The sequence below is a fragment of the Camellia sinensis genome, chromosome 8 (assembly GCF_055761805.1).
Source record: "Camellia sinensis isolate YWXY chromosome 8, ASM5576180v1, whole genome shotgun sequence".
Classification (NCBI taxonomy): domain Eukaryota; kingdom Viridiplantae; phylum Streptophyta; class Magnoliopsida; order Ericales; family Theaceae; genus Camellia; species Camellia sinensis.
In genome coordinates this window covers 19,942,039-19,962,368 of record NC_138968.1, presented here as the reverse complement: position 1 = coordinate 19,962,368, position 20,330 = coordinate 19,942,039, and positions in this window count along the sequence as shown.

The following is a 20,330-nucleotide window of genomic DNA, read 5'->3' as shown; positions in this document are numbered from 1 at the left end:
CTCTAACTTTTGCTGGTTTAGTGGCCTTTTGAATGCTTCATATGCTTGTAGTGTAAACCATGCTCACTAGCTTCCATTGCATGTTGTTTTGGCCATTGATTCTAGCATATTTTGGCCATGTTCTAAACTGATTTTATTCATGATTTGGGCTGCCTTAACTCTGTTTTGAGGTCCCATGGTCGAATGATGCTTGCCATGCATGCTTGTAGTGTAATACCCTTGCCTAGCTTCGAGTTTTAAAGCCTCTTGCATGCTTAACTTGAGTTGTTTTCATGTTTTGGCATTATTGAACATGTTATTTCAGAGCTTATACTTGTGTCATATTTCCATGTTTTCCACTCTTTAAATGCGTTTGAGAGTTGTGCTTGTATGCCTCATTTTTGGGCTATTGCATGAGCTTTATTTTTGTGCATTGCAAGCCATCATTTTAGTCCTTTTGCCACTGTTTTGGGTCTGCATAGGGACTGTTTGGGGTTGGTTTGATCATTTGGGCATCGCTTTGCATACCTCTAGTGTAACGCACTTCACTAGTTTCGGTAATTGTGCCATCCAATATGCATCGGGTGAGTTGTTTGCATGATTCGGGACCATCTTGTATGTCATTTCAGAGTTGAAACATGTGTCATTGTATTCCATATTTCATCCTTGTCATACTTTGGTAGAGTTACACTTTGTTCCTTAGGTTTGGTCCCTTGCATTTGTGTATGTTTGCATGTACCTTGTTGCCTCATTTTCATCATATTAGCCACTGATTTGGGTGCGGCTGAGGTCCATCCATCTTGGTTTAAGTCCATCTTGCATTGTGTATGCCCTATAGTTCATGTTATCGTATGTTTGATCATTGCATTGCGTATGCCTTGTTCATAACATTGCGTATGTTAATGCATTGTGTATGCAAGCATGTAAATGGCATACACAATGCTATGAACTAATCAATGGCATACTCAATGCACATGGATTATATTCGCATCACTTAGTTGTATTGCATTTAGATCGCATGCTAGAGTTGCATTTGTCTATATATTGTTTGTTGCATTGTGTTTGGAGTAGGGTTTAGTCTAAACACGGGAAACGAGGGACGTTTCGTACTCAAAGTGACGAAACGTGCCTCGATTCTTGGTCACCGACACTCTTGACTATCCATGATAGAGTTGTTGGCTTTAGGTGTTTACATGTGCATTCATTTCACATTGAGTCGTGCAATTCGACTCCTCAGCCATCATGCATTGGGATGCGTGATTGGTGGCCCGAGGATCGAAGACTACGCTCCCTAGAGCTTATGCAATGACGAAAAGAATGGTCGGGCACACATATGTTAAAAATACTTTGCCTTCTCTCTCTCTTGCCTTTGTTACAGAAAATGCAGAAACCAGGAGAAGAAACTGGTCGGCCGACCAGGTTTTTTGGCAGGTCGACCACCTTTTCTGGTCTTCACCACCAAGGGTGGTCGGTAGGTGGTCTCCAATGCCTATAGCCGGTCGGTAGCCTTCCCCTAGATTCCCAGGGTGGAGTTTCATCTCCTTGGAGCTTTATGCAAGTTTCTGAGTTCAATTGCAAACAAAGGCGAGTTGTGACATTGCGATGGATTTCCCGACAAGGCGACTCGAGCATGCATGCATCCTTTATCATTCGGAACAGAGCTGAGGCAGTCCATTTCATGTAGCTTGCATGCTAATTTATTTGCTTCCTTAGTTTAATTTGTTAATTAATTAATGTTGTGTAATATTTAGCTGTAATTCATTTTTCATTTCGGTTGTGTAATAACTAGTTTAATTAGCTTAGATTAACTAGTTGGTTCTGTATTATTTATTCGGACCCTCCGTGAGAGGGCGAACTTTGTAGTAAGTGTGCGTGTGTGTGATGCATGTCTTCCAACCCCACGTTTTTCTCCCTTTTATTTACCAGCTTATAATGGTTAGTTTTAGGACATGTTTCAATTAGCATCTATATGTTCGCATGTTTGCATTCATTCATCTGTATTGCATGCACCGGGCTCGGCGCATCATGCTAACTCCATCGTATTTCAATTCCAAGTTGAATACATGTTACCTGTGGCATCTCATATGCCATCTTAGAAAAGCCGAGCCTATCTTAGTTGCATTCTCGCATGTGTTGCATTAGGCATCTCAACATAGTTAAGATTCATGCATGTTTTCTAATTAGCTTCTTTCTTTGGCTTGGAGTACTTGGTAAGTGTTTATGCTTTAGCATCCTTGCATGCGTGTGAGTGACTGCCATGATAGCATGCTTACCATGAGGCTATGTGCTTATGTGATATAACTGCCTGAATGCCTATGGGTGAAGGTTGGGTTGCTTGAATTGGAATAAATCGTCAAAACCCGTGTTTTAGCCTACTTGCGAGTAGCAAACTTCAATCCATTTTCAAAACAAAGGGATATGCGATGCTTTATTCCAACTTAGGCTATCTAGTCTACACTTATATGCTGTGCGCATCACATAGTAATTCTAGGTTAATAACTGGAATAAGAGCACATGTGTTTTTCAAAAAACAAGATATCATGCTTAGTAGTGGCCGATCTTTGATCGGGCGAGCGGGGGTGCTTATGAAATGACCTTCCCCAATCGTACCCAAGTTCCCGAGCAGAGGCAACTTTGGTGATGACGGATACGTGGCCTTAGGCACAAGTCAGGGTTTTCTAAATTCCCCCAAAATAAAATATTTAGGTGGCGACTCTGTAACTGGCAAAGTAGTCCATGTTTGACACTTCTTTCTAAAAATCAATTTTTCAAAACGATTTGCCGGATTTGGGACTCTTTGGTGATTTATGAATCTCGTATTGCACTTTGCGAGATCAGATTAATAACCGTGACATTGAGTCCGAACTGTAGTAAGCCCAATGAACAAAACGTGATTCTCTCGGGACGTTCGGGGACGTCTACAGTTTCTGGCGACTTCGCTGGGGAGTTAGAGAACTTGACTTGAACTCATGATATCTTATTTTGACTACACTTATGTGTTTCTTTGCATTGCATTTGCATTGGTGCGCCTAGGACACCGAGTTTGCCATCTGCTATTCCTGAACGGTTTACCGGAGGCTCGCTTTGAGAAGCGTGCCATAAGGCTGACCGGTTACAGGCTCTGCCACGATGGGAACACAAACCCCGATTTTTACGGGGGTACCCTTTTTGACCATTCGACCTAGTGCATATTCGGAATCCGTAGTGACCATTCCAAACTAGGACAGGTTGTTCACTCGATTATAGGTTATTTGAAACCGCTACGTGCGTAGTGAAACCCTAGCTCCTAAGAAAATAGGACAGGGAAACCCTATCTCTCCATAAGGGTGTTTTGGCTCTCACTTGTTTGCTATGTGCTTTTAGAGTGTGTCTCTACAGGAATGCATGTATCAGTTTGCAAGTTTAGGCCTCAAGCCTGCGGGCACCAGTGTTTTGAGAATCAGTATATCTGTGGGTATCAGATTCAGTTTTGAGACGGTAATTTGGGGAACAGTGATCAGTGGTCGAATACAGTTATTCAGCTATGCTTATGTCTATTCTGGTGAAATTGGGCTGAGATGCTGCCTGTTTTCTCTTTCAAGGTTCGGAGATTCGGTTCTGAGCAACTAGTGTTTTTCCTTCGCTGAGGCAAGTTAAAGAAGGCCAGTCAAGGCTTACTGGTTCATCTGATCCGTCAATCATCGGTCGCATCACCTTCGTCCAAACTTAGCAGACCGTGATGGCACAGAGTTCGGAAGAAGTTGTGGCCATGGTAGTAGCGTTAAACCAGGGAATCGCCACACAGGGTGAGACCAATGTCGAAATAACACACCCATCTAGGGCACCTACCACACATCCAGTCTCGGGATCCTAATCATCTCAAACCCGTGAACGCACCACTTCTGAGCTAATGAGGATGATTGAAAATCTTCAAAAAATAGTGGCGGATTTAGCCTGTGAAGTTTTGGCTCCATCATCAACCACATCGCCTACCAGGGATTTCACACCAAAGGGCTCCCCAATCTTGGGACTAGCTGCATTGGAAGAAGGCCAGTCTCCTGGCAAAGTGGAGGCCAGTGGTAAGAACAAGGTTGGGGCGGACATTGGTCCCCATGAACACCTTCGGTGGGCTATTGAGGCTTTGAAAGTCGAGGGGCTGAACAAACAACAAGCGATCACAGTTATTGCACAGATTGTGGATGGTACTTTTGCCACTCAAAATGAGAGCAGTCTGAGTCATGAGGCAAACCGGGAGAAGGGCCGTCGTATCAGAAACGATCCTTTGAGCTCTAATCCTGCACTCAGAAGAGATCGGCAAACCAAGCCAGCACCTGCTGACCCTTTCGCTAGTGCGCCCAACAAAAATCCACAAACCTTGAAGTACCAGCCCCGAGGTCGCAGGGTCTTCCATGCCCTCTATATGCCCTTGTCCAAGGCTCTTCAAATCCTTGTTGAAAAAAGCCATCTCAAACCCCTTAAGCCTCGACCTCTCCTTGGTCGTCTTCCACCCGGTCATGATACTACCCAGGACTGTGCGTACCATCAACAAACCGGTCACAGCACCGATAATTGCTTTCGTCTTCGCCACGAAGTACAGGATTTGTTTGACAACGAGGTCATCATCCCACCAAGCTCAGCAAAGTCTATCGTCTTTGGATCATAGTACGAGTATGTGATCAGAAGATGAACCACCTGCGGGCGGCGCTCAGTTTGCTCCAGATGTGGCGTATGGCACGCACTGTTTTGAGCATTTTGCGAATACTAGCTTTTGTGCTTTCTGACTTGGGTATTAGGTCAGTCTTGTTGTTTTGTATTGAGTCAGTCTTTTCATACTGAGTCAATCGGGTCTGTCTTGTTGTATCGAGTCAGCCCTGTTTTGTTAGAGTCGGGTGATTTCGGGGGTGTTACCTCGGATATCACTTGCTTGTTTTGTGTTTGTCTTTTCACTTTCTTTGAGTCTGTTTCTTCCATGGAGCCACTTGTGCCAACAGATCTGAATGAAATAGTAGTAATTTTCACACTCTTGTGTTTGCTTTTGCCTTGCGCTAATTGTGCCAGAAGTTTGAATGAAACGGCAGTGCTTTTCACCTGCTTTTCTGCGTCTTTAAATCATTGCATTGACCTAAGCTTTTCAAAACTTTTTGAACAATGTGATGAAAACAAAGAGGAAGGAATTCCTCGGGTTTTGCAAAATTTTTGATCATTTGAAAGAAAAAGAGGCATGCTAAGCCCTTAATGAATGAGATCATGTTTGTTAATGTGAACACTGAGAAGAATCCTAGCCTGATCTAGATTGGTTCTACATTGTCTTCAACGCGAGTGATTTGTCGCTTTCTTAAAAGTTTTCAAAAAATATTTTGCGTGGTTCTGCGAAGACCTGTATGGAATCGCTCTTGAGATTGTGTAGCTTAGGATCGCTCCCAACCTCGAGACTCGACCCCCTTTTTGCTTTCAAACCTTGAACTTAGATTTAGAATGTTCAACGGTCAACCACAATATAAGGCCTGTGTGGCGGAATCAAAAGCAGCCCTCGAACTAGGGCAAAGAAAATCAGATCAAGAAGATCAGGTGTTGTCAAAAGAAGCTTGCGAAGCTAGATCAGAAGCAACCCTCGAACTAGGGGGAAAAGAATTTCAAATGTGCTCAAAGAGCGAAAAATTGGGACATTTCTCAAGCCAATGAAGATCGACAAGGATGCCAAATCCCAGAAGGGAGGAAAGAAAAAAGTATTGCTGAAGGATAACTGAGTTCCTATCCACAACACTAGGGGCAAATTCAGCCCCCCATTGGATGGACTCCTGCATCGTCAGTGAACAGCAGCCATTCTCCTGGATTCAGATGACTTTAGGATCTCAAAACCATTTGACATAGACAAAGCTACACTTTTACCCTTGAGAGGCTCGCTGGGCCGGAAATCCGAAAGGGCCCCCAGGCAAAAGTTAGAGCAAGAAAAAGAAGAAAAAGAACAAAAAAAAGAAAAATGCAAAGAACAAAAAAAAAATGAAGAAAATGAAAGGAAAAGATGAAAAAGAAAAAAGTAGAAAAGAAATGAAATGAAAAGAATTGAAAAGAAAAGAAGAACATAGCTCGCAAGGTTAAAAACCCGGAAGGGCGGCCTTGGCAAAAGTTAGAGCACAAAAGGAGAGGTTAATACCCGAGTGTACCTTAACCCCGAACTATGTAAGGCTTGATTCCCATCTTTGGGATACATAGGCAACTTCATTCTGAAGTCCAACCGTAAAACACTTCAAATTTGACTATGTCCATGTGATAGTTCTGGTCATCTTTGTCTTCTCTGTATCCGAGAATTCGATTGTAATTGTCACTGCGAGGACTGGTTGCCGTGTGCTGCGGCGCTATTCAGACTAGGGGCAACTTTCCGTTGCCGTGCAGTGCTGTAATTCCGTTGCCATGCAGTGCCATTTAGACAATGGGCGATTTTCCATTGTTTTGGATCTGAGGTTATGCATCTCAAGAGTAAGTTCCGTGTTGGTCAAGTAGTGGCCATTTGTAAAAACAAGTTTTGAGAATTTTTAATGAGGTTGACTAATTTTCTCTCAAAAATTATTCCATTTTTCCAAAACTGGACCATTTCTTGGACCCGAAAAAGGAAATTTTCAGTGCTCATAGCCTAACTTGCATGATTTCGAATCAAAAGTGAACAAGCATGTTAATCTAACTCTCATGTTGGTAAAAATTGTTTTAGTAGAAAACCAAAACAAAAAATTGATCAAAATGATGAACCAGGGGCACAGTTGAGTCAGGTTTTCTGTCTTTCCCCCGTTGTCAATGCATTTACCAGAAAGAGCACCATACTTGCCCGAAAGGGCACCCTATTCGCCAAGAAGGGCACAGCGGAAGCTAACAGAAAAGGGCTGAAAGCTCTTATATCCTCCGAACAGCGAGGTATCAAGCCAAGTGCAAAGCACGAACTGGAATGGAGCAAGGTATTCCACTCCCTCATCAGGACAGATTTGATCACGTCCAAACTCTCCAGCAGAGCATCGTCAACCAATGTCAGTTACAGATCTGCTGCGCGTCTGGTCACATTGTAACCCCTCTGTGGGAGAAACTCACTGTTGTGAACAAGAATGAGAATCTGTTAGAATACCAGGTGCAAGAACCCACAACTTCCTGCTTATCCATCAACCACCCAAGGGAGGGATAAAAAAATGAGAGATTAAAGAATAGAGAGATGAGCGCTGAGAGGAAAAGCAATGAAAGGGTTTTGAGAGAAAAACTGAACTTGAGAGCCGAGTGATGTGAGAATCACAAATAAGAAAGGGTATGAAATAATACCCGAAAAAACTAGCTCCTCGTGCACTGAGAGGTCTCCTGCCATTGGAACACGTCTGTGTGTCGTGTCAGTCGTTTTGTATGTCTCGATTCTTGTTTTGAGTCGCTTCGGGTGTCTATAGATGTGTTTAGGTTGTCTTACCTTGTCTTTCCCTTTGTTGTTGAGTCGTGGTGTGCTGTGTTCAGTCATAGGCTCAATACCCAGTTAAGAACTTATTCTCACTCTTAATTTCAAAAAATTGTTTCGTGCTCAGAGTGCCGTGCCGTTCTCCATATTTGTGAAAAATAAGATTTTGTTCTTTCAAAAACTGTAGGGTTCAACCCGGGTCATGTGGGAACAGTAAAACCAGAACCTATCTGAAGCTATATAGGTTCCAGACTTCGAAGCAAAAGAAAAAAAGGAAAATATCGGGCATCTGAGTTTGTTTCAACTTCTGCAAGTTCCGTCATCGCATCCTGCATGTTCAGAATGAGTTATGTGTTCAAAATTAAAAGAGTACTGCGTTATGAGCCGTGTGTTCAGATCGAGCAGTGTTGTGTTATAAGCTGCGTGTTCAAAATTGAAATGTGTGAGCTGCGTGTTCAAATTAGAATGTGTGAGCTGTGTGTTCAAAATGAAGTGAATAAACTGTGTGTTCAGAAATGAAAATTTATGAGCTGCGTGTTCAGAATTAAGAATGAGCTGCGTGCAAATGAAAATGAATGAGCTGCGTGTTCAGAATTGAAATGTGTGAGCTGCGTGTTCACAATAAAGTGAATGAGCTGTGTGTTCAGAAATGAAAATCTATGAGCTGCGTGTTCAGAATTAAGAATGAGCTGCGTGCAAATGAAAATGTATGAGCTGCGTGTTCAGAATTGAAATGTGTGAACTGCGTGTTCAAAGTAAAGTGAATAAGCTGTGTTTTCAGAATGAAAAAACGCTGAGCTGGGTGTTCAAAATTAAAAAAATCAGCTGTGTGCCTAAAATGAACTGTGTGTTCAGAATGAGCTGTGTGCCCCAAATGTGCTGTGTGCCCCAAAATGTGCTATGCACCCGAAATGAACTGTGTGTTCAGAATAAGCCGTGTGCCCCAAACGAGCCGTGTGCCTGAAATGAGCTGTGTGCTCGAAAAATGAGCTCGAAATGAGCTGTGTGCCCGAAACATGTTGTGTGCCCTAAAATGAGCCGTGTGCCCGAAATGAGTTGTGTGCTCGAAAAATGAGTTGTGTGTCCGAAATGAGCTGTGTGCTCGAAAAATGAGCTGTGTGCCCGAAACGAGCCGTGTGCCCGAAATGAGCTATGTGCTCGAAAAATGAGCCCGAAATGAGCTATTTGCCCGAAATGTGCTGTGTGCCCTAAAATGAGTTGTGTGCCCGAAATGAACCGTGTGCCCAAAAAATGAGCTGTGTGTCCCCAAGATGAGCCGTGTGCCCGAAAATGAGCTGTGTGCTCGAAAAAATAAGTTGTGTGCCGAATAAACCGAATATTGTGTTATAAACTGCGTGTTCAAAATGAGCAGTGTGCTGATACGAGCTGTGTGTTCAAAGTGAACAGAATACTGTGTTGACTGTTTCACTGTTTCAGGCCAGAATGGCAATCAGAAGTGCTCTCCCTGAGTACCATTTGCCGTCAAAGTTATCTTGGCTATGTTTGCAATGAGGGAAAGTTGTGAATATGATCAGGAAGAAAAACGACATTTGTGGTTTCTGCATGCAGAAGCTACCCCTTGTCAGCATTTCAGGACCTTTGTACTGCGAGTTGAAGGTAAGTGTTCGAAGAATACATTGGAGGGGAGATCTCCGTCAGAGTAAAACGGTTTACCGCCACTCACTCCATGAGGTGCTTTCTAAAGTGCCGCTTTGTTTGTTTATTGTATTCCCTCAACATCATGCTCTACATTGCTTGTAACATGTACTGTATCATCGCACTTATTGCGTTTATTTGCATCTTGTGTTATCTTGTGTCATCTATCCTTTTTACGTTGAGCTGCGTTTAGGATCATTGTCCTCCGGGACTTTCTCAGGTTACGCCGAGCATGCACCTGATAGTTTGTTGGACCTCCTCTCACGATTTTAGCGTGGTTTGAGTGTCCCGTTCCTCACACGATTTCAGCGTGTTTGGAATTTATCTCAGGTTGCATTGTAGACACGCTGGGCGGTTTGTTTCGGACCTCTTCTCACGATTTCAGCGTGGTTAGAGTGTTCCTTTCCTTACATGATTTCAGCGTGTTTGGAATTTATCTCAGGACGCGTGATGCGCGGGCCTGGGCCGATTTTATCTCAGGTTGCATTATAGACACGCTGGGCGGGTTGTTGGACCTCCTCTCACGATTTCAGCGTGGTTTGAGTGTCCCGTTCCTTACGCGATTTCAGCGTGTTTGGAATTTATCTCAGGACGCGTGATACGCGGGCCTGGGCAGGTTTTATCCCAGGTTGTGTCGTGTACGCGTTTGGGCGTTTTGTTTTCAGGCCTCGTCTCACGATTTCAGCGTGGTTTGAGTGTCCCTTTCCTCACACGATTTCAGCGTGATTGGAATTTATCCCAGGTTGCGTCGTGTACGCGTTTGGGCATTTTGTTTTCGATCTCCTCTCACGATTTCAGCGTGGTTTGAGTGTCCCTTTCCTCACACGATTTCAGCGTGTTTGGAATTCATCTTAGGTTGCGTTGTGTACGCACCTGGGCATTTTGTTTTCGACCTCCTCTCACGATTTCAGCGTGGTTTGAGTGTCCCTTTCCTCACACGATTTCAGCGTATTTGAAATTCATCTCAGGTTGCGTTGTGTATGCACCTAGGCGATTGTTTTCAGGCATCTTCTCACGATTTTAGCGTGGTTAGAGTCTTCTTTTCCTCACACGATTTCAGCGTGTTTGGAATTCATCTCAGGTTGCGTTGTGTATGCATCTAGGCGGTTGTTTTCAGGCCTCTTCTCAGGATTTCAGCGTGGTTAGAGTGTCCTCTTCCTTACACGATTTCAGCGTGTTTGGAATTTATCTCCGGTTGAGTGGAACGCCCTCCTGATTGGTTTTATTGGTTCTTCCTCCTCTCACGATTCCCGCGTGGTTGGAGTGCGTTACCCCTTTTGCATCTATTGCTCTATCCATTACATCCATTGCGTCATATCTATTTTATGCTGGTCTAGGAGACCTTAAATCCTCTGGTCTAGGAGACTTTAAATCCTGCATCTTTATTCGCATTGTCTTGTGCACTTTCTGGTCTAGGAGACCTTAAATCCTCTAAAGGTGCAATTCCTTTAGTGTTTGTCGTGCCCAAACGACTTTCGGTGGTCTGGTATAGCCACCTACCTGTGTTTACAGTGAGTTCCTAGGAGACCAACTGAGATGATGGAAACTAGAGTTTGAATGGCTCATGCCTAGAATGCAAAGGTTCGGGATTTCCGAGACTAAAGTTTGGTTTAAATACCCAGGGGTATATCCTCGGCTTGAGATCTGTATGGCAGCCCCATAAATTGAGATAGCATTTGTATGCGCCTCAATTCTAGATACTAAACCAACCTAGTCTGTCACCCTGTTGAAGAATAGGGAAAGCTGCGACCATAGTCAGGGAGAAAAATAGTACCTACGGTTCAACCGAGAAGAAAGGGAAGGTCCCCAGTAACATGAGGTAGGTCATTGCCAATTGCCCCTGTAAAGTACATTCACTTCCTAACTACTACATCATCTAGTATGTCCATTGCATTGTACATAGAATATATTGCATGCATTTACTGCATATCCATTGTATCACTTGCGCCTTCCCATGTTAAGCTTAGTTTGGCATGCGCCCATACTTTTCGCGTTAAAGCATAGTTATGTGATTATGTGTACGCGCCTATTCCACTAAGGGAATTGTGGTTTGAGGGTGACGGCACCATTTCTGTGTTAGACGTAGTTTGTTTGTGTCCATGCCTTTTCCAGGCAAAATGTGGTTTGGCCGCGTGCTTTATTCAATTCATCCATTGCATCCATTTCATCGTATTTTAGTTTGTTACATTCAGCATTTAGGATCACGATCTTTCCTCAGCAGATCATTCCCCACTTATATCATGCCACCCAATTACTTGCACTTTGTGGTCTCTCTGCGAAACACATAGTTTTGCATGTGCTCGCACCCCTTTCCCGTTGAAACACGGCTGTAGACGTCCCTGAACGCCTCGGGAGGACGAGTCCCCCGTTCTGTTCATTTTGCGGGTCTACTACAGTTCAGGACTCTCAATTTGTCACGGTTCTAGATTTGAACCAAAGAGTCCAAATCCGGCAAATCATTTTGAGAAAACAGGTTTTGAAAAGAAGTGCCAAACATGGACTGCTTTGCTAGATACAGAGTCGCCACCTAAATATTTTATTTTGGGAAAAATTTAGGAAACCCTGACTCGTTTGCCTAAGGCCACGTGTCTGTCATCACCAAAGTTGCCTCGGCTCGGGAGCTTGGGTACGATTGGGGAAGGTCAGCTATGAGCACCCCCTCTCGCCCGATCCGAAGATCGGCTTCTACTAACCGTGATATCCGTTTTTGAAAACGTTATGTGTTTTTATTCCGGTTATTAGCCTAGAATTACTATGTTATGCGCACAGCAAACAAGTATAGACCAAATCGCCTAAATTGGAACAAAACATTACATGTTTGTTTTGAAAATGGTTTGCTACTCGCAAGTAGGCTAAAATGTAGGTTTTGCCACCCTCAAGTGGCTTTAGAAAAGATGGTTTTGCCACTATCTAGTGGGCTTAAAACTCACAGTTTTAATGCATTATTCCAATTTAGGTAATTCAACCTCCACCCACAGGCATTCAAGCAGTTATATCACATAAGCAGCTAGCCTCATGGTAATTATGCTATCATGGCAACATTCACACACATGTGGATGCTAAAGCAAAAGAACTTACAGAGTACTCCAAGCCAAAACAGAAACTAGTTAGTAATCATATGCATGATCCTAGTTCATGTCAAGATGGCTAATGCAACACATGCCAAATGCAACTAAGATAGGCTCGGCTAATCTACAATGACATGTGAAATGCTATAACTAACATGTATTCAATTTGAAATTAAAATACAAAAGTAGTTAGAGTGATGCGCCGAGCCCGGTGCATGCAAGACAAATGTATGGATGCACGCATGCATAGCATAAGGTATGCTAATTTAAATATGACCTAATACTAACCATCAAAAGCAGGTAAGTAAAAGGGAGAAAGAAGTAGGGGTTGGGAGACATGCACACACGCACCCACACTTATTACAAATTCTCCCTCGCTCGGAGGAACCAAAAGAATAATACAAACCGAATAAGTAATTAACTACTCTAACTAATTAAATATTACAAACCTTTAATTAATTAAACAAATTAACTAAGCTACTAAAGCAGTAAAGGGCCTCGGGAAGGGGGATGAATGCAATGCATGCTCAGCTCTGCTCGGAAGTTCACTGCCATGCACAAGTTGCCTCTGTTTTCCCTGCTTTGTTTCTCTGAAAATGGCACAATTTTTAGGGTTGCTTCTCTGAGTGTTGTGTAACACCACCGGCCAAGGGGGAACACCACCGGCCAAGGGAGATGACCACCGGCCACTAGTTAAGCTATCGGCCATCCATACTTGGTCGGTCGGCACTCTATGAAGCCGACCGGCCAAAACTTCCTGCAGAACCTGTTTTGACAGCAGCAGAGGGCAAAACAAGGCATGACAATGCATTTCAAGCAAGTGTATGCACTAACACATCCCTTATCATGTTTATGACTCAAAGGGACATGGTTCTCGATTCTCGGACCATCAATCGCGCATCTCGATGCATGATGGCCTAAGAAACCAAGTGTGCACTTTTGATTTCAAATGTCATGCAATGCATATAAACAAATAAATGGAGCTCAACCTCTATCACAAGCAATTCAAGAGGTTAAGCATGCATGCCAATGCGATGCAATCCTAAGCATGTGAGCCTAAGTGTGCAATGCGGGTATGCAAGCAAATGATGATGCTAGGCACACAACCTAAGGAATCAATCATGCAAGGCATGGAATGACAAGCATTCAACATGTAATATGGGCATGCAAGTAGGCAAGGCATGTGACAACATGTTAGACAACTTAACCAAGATGAATGCATGCCAAATGTGAAGCCACCTAAACATGCAACATGTTAATAGGCTAAGTACCTAAACATACAAACATGTATAGCATGCAACAAAATGCCAAAGGGATGGTCTTACACTAATTTGGACAGCTCTCTACTAGGTCCAAAACAGTGGCCAAATGCCATGGAGATGAAGGCTAAGACGCACACAGTCATGCATGCGCACAAGGTCCAACACTTAGGCACCAAAGAGCAACTTTTAAGCACACTTAAAAGATGATAAACATGGATACATGGCATGTATAGAAAGCTCTGAAATCATGCTATAGAAGGTGCAAAACCAAGTAAACAAGACAAGCCAAGCATGCAACAATGGTCTAAAACTCAAGGCAAGCCAAGGGGGATTACATGGTAGCTATACAAAGCAAAGCATGGATGACCCGAATGACCCAAAACAGATCTCAAGCACACTAAAACATGCACAAAAGCTTCACAAAGCTAAGCCAAAACAAGTGAGCATGGTAGTTTAAATGCTAGGCACATGTTAAGGCAATTCATGGCATTACAAGACAAGTATGCAAAGCAAGCATGGTGTGTCTAAACCAATTAAAAACAGTGCTATATCATGGCAAAATAAGCACAAATAACACTTAAGACATGGCCAACATGAACTTTAAAATGCTGCTCACACATGAGGCTAAAATGGCACTTTTTGAAGACAACAAGGAGAGGGTCCTCTCCTTCTTAGGACCTTAAACCACTATCCTTACCACTAAAATCCCTCAAGATTTCAGTGGTGAGGAGGCCCAAACAAGGTGGTCCCGGAGCTCACCAAAAATAGCACAAAATGGGGTCAAACAAGGCCTAAGAGGGGGTAAACGACCCCAAACACAAATGTGTCCTTAATGAAGTATCTTAAACACAAAAAATAGAAATTTTTTATGTTATACACAAAGCTCAAAACAGCAAGCAAGATAGGCTAAAAACTTGTGCAAAAACGGGGGATAAAAGAGGATTAAAGGCTCACCCTTGTAGACCAACGAAACCAGCAGCTTCTTGGACAAAAAACCAGTCCCTTAGCCTTTGAAAATGGCTTCCAAGCTCCTGAGGCTGATGATGGAGGTGTTAGGCTAGGGGTTGGTGTGCAAAGGAGCCAAGAACCAAGCAATTTGGAGCTAAAATGGAGGAGATATGGAGAGAGATATATGTATGGAGCCTTAGACCAATTCTTGGAACCTCTTGAATGGAAGGATAAGCTCTATATTTATAGAGCAAGACAAGGTGCCAAGCTTCTTAGAGAAGCTAACAAAAAAGGGGTCAAGGGGGTCAAGCTTCTCTTAGAAGCTTGGAGCAAAAGGGCCAAGAAGGCCAAGCTTCTTGGAGAAGCTAGACAAAGGGGCCAAGCTTCTTGGAGAAGCTAGAACAAGGGTGCAAAAGGTGCAAGCTTCTCTTGGACGCTTAGAAGGGTTCAAGCTTCTTGGAGAAGCTTGGAGCAAAGGGTTCAAGCTTCTTGGAGAAGCTAGAACCAAGGTTCAAAAAGTTCAAGCTTCCTCAAGAAGCTAAAATCAAGGGTTCGAAAGGTTCAAGCTTCCTCAAGAAGCTAGAACCAAGGGTTCAAAAGGGTCAAGCTTCCTGGAGAAGCTAAAAAAAAGTTCAAGCTTCTTGGAGAAGCTAAAAAAAAGGTCAAGCTTCTTGGAGAAGCTAAAAAGGTTCAAGCTTCCTCAAGAAGCTAAAAAAAAGGTCAAAAAGGTCAAGCTCCCTCAAGAAAAGGTCTCGGCCAGGAAAAGTGGCCGATTGATAAAAAACAGTGGCCGGCCGACCAAACACAATGCCGACCGACCATCAATAGTGCCGACCGGCCATCACCAATGGCCGGTGGCAAGGAAACCAGGCCGGTGGCCTCAAGCCATGGCCGGTGAGGTGTGGGGATGGCCTACAAGCTATTTCCCATCCTCAGAAGCAAAACAAAAGTGTTCGGTGCAAAACCAAACACAAAACAGTCGAGTTAAGAGATCCTGAGGCAATGCGCGTAGCTGAGACCTCCGAGAACTCAAAACGAACACAAGCATGGACGATCACCGAGCGTTCCAATGGTGACGTCCAAGTCTTGAGGACGGTCAAAAATGGGGTGTCTACAACGGCTCTGTTATGTGTAAGCATCCATGCTGAGTTATGGCCAGTACTAGGATGTAGGCACTTAGCTTGTGTTAGGCGTCGTTCGGCTTGTACCCACTGCCTTTTCTGTGTTAAATGTAGTTTGATTTTGCATCTCCATCCCTTTATGATATTTGTGTAGTTTTGTACTGCTTGTGGTTTGATCATCTCACGTACATTGCATATCATTTGCATTGCTTCGTTACATTGTACATTGTTTTCTAATATTGCATATCATTCGCGCTATTTTGCACATCGCGCTATCTTGCGCATCGCACTGTCTTGTGCATTGCATATCATTCGCGCTATTTTGCGCATCGCACTGTTTTGTGCACTGCATCATTCGCGCTATCTTGCGCACCTCATCTGCACTTGTTAGTGCATTGCATTGTTTTGCATTCTTACCGCATTGTTATGCGTTACACTTAGGTTGCATTGTTTTGCATCCCTTCCGCATTGTTATGCGTCACTCTTAGGTTGCATTGTCTTGCATTCCTTCTGCATTGTTATGTGTTACACTTAGGTTGCATTGTCGTGCACCCCTTCCCGTATTGTTATGCGTCACACTTAGGTTGCATTGTCATGCACCCACACTTCGCATGCGTCGTCGCGCACGTTTCACTTGCATCGTTATACACTTTGCCATCGGCACCATATGTGTCCGCATTTGATATAGCTCTGCACATATGTTGCTAACTTATTGTATCTATTAAGTTCCTTTCTTTTACAGGCACGATATTGTATGTACGGTTCATTCAAGAGAAGTTCCGGTTCAATTTGAACGTACCTTTTCTCCTCTCGCATGCAATGCGTTAGGACATCTTCGGTTTCGAACACTCGGATGAGTTCCAGTGTTCTTTCATACCTTTTCTCCTCTCGCATGCGGTGCATTAGGACATCTTTGGTTTCGAACACTCGAATGAGTTCCGGTGTTCATTCATAACTTTTCTCCTCTCGTATGCGGTGCGTTAGAACATCTTCGGTTTCGAACACTCGGATAAGTTTCGGTGTTCTTTCATACCTTTCTCCTCTCACATGCAGTGCGTTAGGACATCTTCGGTTTCGAATACTTGGATGAGTTCCGGTGTTCTTTCATACCTTTTCTCCTCTCACATGCGGTGTGTTAGGACATCTTCAGTTTTGAATACTCGGATGAGTTCCGGTGTTCATTCATACCTTTTCTCCTATCGCATGCGGTGCGTTAGGGCATCTTCGGTTTCGAACACTCGGATGAGTTCCGATGTTCATTCATACCTTTTCTCCTCTCGCATGCGGTGCATTAGGAGATCTTCAGTTTCGAACACTCGGATGAGTTTCGGTGTTCTTTCATACATTTTCTCCTCTTACATGCGGTGCGTTAGGACATCTTCGGTTTCAAATACACGGATGAGTTCCGGTGTTCTTTCATACCTTTTCTCCTCTCGCATGTGGTGCGTTAGGACATCTTCAGTTTCGAATACTCGGATGAGTTCCGGTGCTCATTCATACCTTTTCTCCTCTCGCATGCGGTGCGTTAGGATATTTTCGGTTTCGAACACTCGGATGAGTTCCGGTGTTCATTCATACCTTTTCTCCTCTCGCATGCGGTGCGTTAGGACATCTTCGGTTTCAAACACTCGGATGAGTTCCGGTGTTCATTCATACCTTTTCTCCTCTTGCATGTGGTGCATTAGGACGTCTTTGGTTTCGAGCACTCAGATGCGTTCCGGTGTCCATTTGTTTGCTTTCTCCTTTTGCATTTGATACGTTGAGAGTTGTTTCGTTTAACACTCCGGGTGTTCTCGGTAGTCGCTTTTAGCTTTCTCCGCGTGAGACGCAGTGAGAATTGTATAATTTTCTTACACCATTTCTGCATGAGATGTGGTTTGGCTCTTGTTTACTTGCTTTCTGTAACATTCGCTTAAATTGTTGCATTTATTGTGTATATTTGTTTCATTATGGCGTGCTTTGCATGATCATAAGTTATGTTCGGCTTTGTGCACCCCCTTTTGCATTTTGCCCCTGCCTGCGAGCACATCTCTTTGTTTATCTCGCCTGTTTGTCTAAGTCTTCGGCCTTGTCAAAAATGGGTCGTCTCTGGACTTTGACATTCACTCCCGTTACTTATGACTTTTGAGTTCTGTCAAAGAGAGGTAACTGTAGACACCCCATTTTTTACCGACCTTAAGACTCAGACATCATCGATTGAACGCTTGGTGATTGCGCATGTTGTGCTTGTTCTGAGGTTTCAGAGTTTCGGTTGAGGTCCTTACCCCTGGACCTTTGGACTCTTTGTGCTTTGCCTCAGTTTGCGGACCCGATCTTGCTTTCTCTTCCCAGAGGGAGGGAGAGGTCTTGTAGACCATCTCTCAGTAGCCGTAGGCTACTTTTCATGGTCGCAGGACACTGTTCCCGTTTGGAGACTAGTTTTTGATTTTCCGAGCCATCGGCCGCGCGCCTCAATTCAGGACCGCTTAACATTCTCTGTTTGGTATGGTTTTTGGCACACACCTTGTTTCCTCTGTCTAAAGGGACACTGTGGCCCGGGAGACCACATTTGTGATCGCACGCTACTTTCGATGCTTAACAGCCTGTTTTCGAGGCACCTGGCAGCGCGTTTTGAACCTCGAACCCTCGTTTTGCATCCGTCTTGGTTCATTTTTGGAAATGGATCTTGTTTTCATTGTTTGGGAGGTGGTACAAGGATGGGAGACCACCTTTTCTCCTTGGAGCCCACTTTTCTCCGACCAGCCGATTTTCTTGTCAGGAAGCTGGTCTCCTTGGTCTTTGAGCCACATTTACTGGTCTCCCACCATACCACTAGCTTGCATTCAATGTGGAGACCATCAAATGGGGCTGCCGACCACCTTTCTTTGAGATGAACCTTTTGAACTGGTCGGCTGACCAGGAGAAGTGGTCGGCCGATTACCTAAACTGGTCGGCCTGCCTCTCCCAGTTTTGTCTCTGTGAGTTGTTGCCAGATGTGCCAACTGGAAGGCACAGACTGGATCCTCCATACACGTGTATGGAGGATCTTCAACCTTGGTTTTTAGCTTCTTTGAGAAGCTTTGGTCCCTTTTGGCTATAAAGAAGGGCCTCCCCCTCCTTTCTGAGGGTTCAGAAGTTTGTTGAAGGCATACAATACATCTCCCTCTATATCTCTCTATTTTGGCTCAAAAAGTGTATCCTTCTTGCACCTTTACACACCACCTCATAGCCTAACCCTTCCACCATTTCTTGGAGCTTCTTGAAGGCCATTTTCAGAGGTTAAGGAGTTGGTTTTTGGATCCAGAAGTTGCTGTCTTGCTGAGCTTCAAAGGTAACACACTTTTTCTCTTTTTTTAAGCTTTATTTTGATCCATCTCTTAGCCTTATTTGCATGCATATTTGAGCTTTATTGTCAACTGAAAAAAGTCTTGTTTTGAGGTTCTTTTGATGTTTGTTTAAGGTCATTTTGTTGTTGGGGGTCATCTACCCCCTTGCATGCTTCATTTTGCCTTGTTTTAAGCCATGCCCTAAGGCCTTTGTGTTGACCTTTGCTTGGCCTTTTAACCACTGAAATCCAGCGGATTTTCAGTTATTAACATGTGTTTTTGAGAGCCAAAATTAGAGAGTGGTGACCCTCTCCCTCCTTGTCTCGTTCACTAGCATTTTTGGCCTTACAAATAAGCCTTCATTTGCACACCTCCAAGCCTTGTTTCAGACCCTTTTTAGTGACTTTTAGGGTCTGCCTAGGCTCTGTCCAGAGTTGGTTTTGTCACCTTGGGTGTGTCTCTTGCATGTGTAGAATAACCTCTCTTATAGCCTATCAAAGGAGTATGACATTCTTGCATGCGTTGATCATGTTTCAGTGAGTTTTTGGGCTTTATTTGGCATGTCATATCTCTGACTTTTGCTGGTTTAGTGGCCTTTTGAATGCTTCATATGCTTGTAGTGTAAACCATGCTCACTAGCTTCCATTACATATTGTTTTGGCCATTGATTCTAGCATATTTTGGCCATGTTCTAAACTGATTTTATTCATTATTTGGGCTGCCTTAGCTCTGTTTTGAGGTCTCATGGTCGAATGATGCTTTCCATGCATGCTTGTAGTGTTATACCCTTTCCTAGCTTCGAGTTTTGAAGCCTCTTGCATGCTTAACTTGAGTTGTTTTCGTGTTTTGGCATTATTGAACATGTTATTTCAGAGCTTATACTTGTGTCATATTCTCATGTTTTCCACTCTTTAAATGCGTTTGAGAGTTGTGCTTGTATGCCTCATTTTTGGGCTATTGCATGAGCTTTATTTTTGTGCATTGCAAGCCATCGTTGTAGTCCATTTTGCCATTGTTTTGGGTCTACATAGGGACTGTTTGGGGTTGGTTTGGTCATTTGGGTATCGCTTTGCATACCTCTAGTGTAACGCATTTCACTAGTTTCGGTAATTGTGCCATCCAACATGCATCGGGTGAGTTGTTTGCATGATTCGGGGCCATCTTGTATGTCATTTCAGAGCTAGAACATGTGTCATTGTATTCCATATTTCATCCTTGTCATGCTTTGGTAGAGTTGCACTTTGTTCCTTAGGGTTGGTCCCTTGTATTTGTGCATGTTTGCATGTACCTTGTTGCCTCATTTTCATCATATTGGCCACTGATTTGGGTGCGGCTGAGGTCCATCCATCTTGGTTTAAGTCCATCTTGCATTGTGTATGCCCTATAGTCCATATTATCGTATGTTTGATCATTTCATTGCGTATGCCTCGTTCATAACATTGCGTATGTTAATGCATTGTGTATGTATGCCATATAATCCATGTGCATTGAGTATGCCATTGATTAGTTCATAGCATTGTGTATGCCATTTGCATGCTTGCATGTCATTCCGTATATCTTCGCATCACTTAGTTGTATTGCATTTAGAT